The sequence below is a fragment of the Antrostomus carolinensis genome, unplaced genomic scaffold, assembly GCF_000700745.2.
Source record: "Antrostomus carolinensis isolate BGI_N321 unplaced genomic scaffold, ASM70074v2 scaffold26732, whole genome shotgun sequence".
Lineage (NCBI taxonomy): Eukaryota > Metazoa > Chordata > Aves > Caprimulgiformes > Caprimulgidae > Antrostomus > Antrostomus carolinensis.
The window spans coordinates 1-2,922 of NW_010299345.1; positions in this window are offsets into that span (position 1 = coordinate 1).

Sequence of the window (2,922 nt, forward strand, 5' to 3'; positions counted from 1 at the left end):
GTCCAACCCCGGGGGGGGTCCAACCCCCTTAAAAGTACTTTTCACAGTGGGGTCCAACCCCGGGGGTCACACCCCTTAAAAGTACTTTTCCTCTTGCCCAGGACTAATTTTGGGAGACCCAGTCTTCCTCGGGACTTTCAACCCACCCTCAGGGACTGGAACCCTGGACCTGCAGGTATTTTGTGTTTAAAAGGAATAGCAAATACCTTAATTTGGTGCAGATGGTCCTTGTCTGCCCCCACCGTGAGCCAAGGGACAGCTGAGCTCCCCCTGAAAATTCAGGGTCGCGACTGGGAGGTCTGCTTACCCCTAGATCCGGCAGCCGGGCAGAGAGGGTCCCATCTCGGGGAGCCAGATGAATCGTGCCGCAACCGGGCCAGGAGACACTTCAGAGACAGAGTCAGAGAAGCGGGTATTTGCTTTATTCGGCGCGCCGGGTGTGTGGGGATCGCTCCTCCAAACACACACACACCTGGTGCTCTCTACAACACAGTATTAAGGGTTAAATGATGAATATTCATCACATTCCTTGGGACAGGTGTGGTTACAGAAATTATTTCTCGGAAGTCATTAGCATATGGGCCACGCATGCGCTGTGTGTCCTGGTGGTCGCGCTGAGGAAGGCCTCTCCTCTTCCTCGGGGGTCTTTCTGATGAAGGCCAGTAGTCATCCTCGCAGTGAACTTGTCACCTTTCTTTCTCCCTGGGTATGCGTAGTCCTTTGAGGGATGATTCAGCAATCTCTGAGATGATCCTTGTCCCCTCTGTCTTGACAAGATTAGGCTGAATTCGGCTTCTCAGGCTTTGTAATTAACATCTTCTGTCTGAACACACATTTGCTGTCTCCCAATAGTTAACTTGTGCTTACATGAGTTAGTTATTGACTGCCCCTTCTTCAATCCCCCCTTTTCTTTGGTTATTTGTAATTCTTTACAAATCTTGTATGTCTTTAAAGTAAGAACCCTTCTCTATCTTATCTCTAAGTTTCTACTTGTTTATATTGAGCATGAGCATCGCAATTCCAAGTACATAATATCACACAACAGTAACTACTACTACAAACAATAAGTAAGAATGCAATAACACAAATAGCTATTACAAACAATTGTTTAAGCCAGGATAAGTTGGGTAACCATGATGTAAGTTTATCCCATACCTCTTTAAACCGCCAAGAAGTGTTGTCTAAAGTGATCTGATGTAGTGTCTGTGTTTTTTCCAGAATTGTCTGCAAATCTGTTTCTATTCGTTTGTCTAAATCAACCTAACTGCAACAGCTTGTATTTATTACTGTACATACTCCTCCTTCTTTGACATACAGCAAATCTAATGCAAGTCTATTCTGTATGGCTAATTGTGAGATGCTCTTAATCTCGATTTGCTGTGCTCTTATGGCATCTGCACTGGCATTCATGATGGTTTCTACAGTAGCAGAAAGGTTCACTATTGCTTTCTCTAGTTCACTTACTCCGAGTCCCGGTATAAACCATCTGGCAAAGCTGTGAAATCTAGTGGGCCTATCTGTTAAGGGGTTTGATGTCCTTTTGGTCCTCCGTATAAAGGTTCGGAGCAAGCCTTGTAGTTGAGAAACAACAGTAATGTGGGGAAATACTGGTCCTATGGCACAGCGGCCTTGCCATCCTAAGGGTAAAACTTTATAGGCGCTGTGACCGCATATCCAGTACCAAGCCCGCCCTGTGGGCACCGGCCAACCCTTGGGCTTTGGTCCTCGTCTTGTTTGATTCTTATTCCACATGTTGGCCCCCCCCAGAATTCTGAGCAGTTGGGGTAGCTGCCTATAAATGTTAAGTTCCCACATTTGGAGTCTGTCTTATTCCCCCCTGAGTTTTTAGGTACAGATTCTTCCCAGCACCTCTGCACACAGGACACTGGTAAGGACCCAAGTATTGGCTCTTCAAACTCCAACTTCCACTGAAGTTGATCTAGGGATATGTTGACATAATGTGAAAGCCTGTTAGTACTAAGTGCAGCATAGATTTCTGTTGTATTAGGGAATGTTGCCCCAACCAAAGGAAAGCCTCTAGCAGAATTCTCAGGCAGCTGAGAACATATCCAGCAATCAGTTAGATTAAAATTTTCAACAACACCTTTGAGCAATCGAAGGTATGTGTTCTGGTCCCATGCACCTGCCCCAATTATCAATGTTACCAGTATGGTGCAAATCATGTTGTGTTGATTTTTCGTAGCTGAAGGCGCAGAAGTCCTGTTCTTCTTGCCTCCCACTCTGGCTTTGGCGCAGGTTTGGTCCTGGTATAATGGATCCAGGTCGGTTTTCCTTGTACTTTAATTGCTGTATGAGTGGTCAGCAGCGTCTGATAAGGTCCTTCCCACTTCTCCTGGAGTGGATCCCCTGAAAGAGACTTAACATAAACCCAATCCCCTGGTTTCACATTATGAAAGGGTTTATCAGGTGGTGGCGGTTGACAATTAACAACTGTAGCGCGTATTGATTGTAATTTTTGACCTAAATGCTTTACATAATCTATTAGGTAGCTTTGCCCTACCAGAGCCACACTGTCATTGTGAATCACGGTTGTTCCATAGGGCCTTCCATACAGGATCTCAAAGGGGCTTCATTTTGCTTTGAGCCGTGGTTTCACCCTAATTCTTAGCAAAGCCATGGGGAGAGCCTGATACCAATATAAATTAGTTTCTTGACAAATTTTGGCTAATTGTTGCTTTATTAAGTGATTCATCTTCTCCACTTGTCCACTTGCCTGCCTTCCATACAGGATCTCAAAGGGGCTTCATTTTGCTTTGAGCCGTGGTTTCACCCTAATTCTTAGCAAAGCCATGGGGAGAGCCTGATACCAATATAAATTAGTTTCTTGACAAATTTTGGCTAATTGTTGCTTTATTAAGTGATTCATCTTCTCCACTTGTCCACTTGCCTGTGGCCTGTATG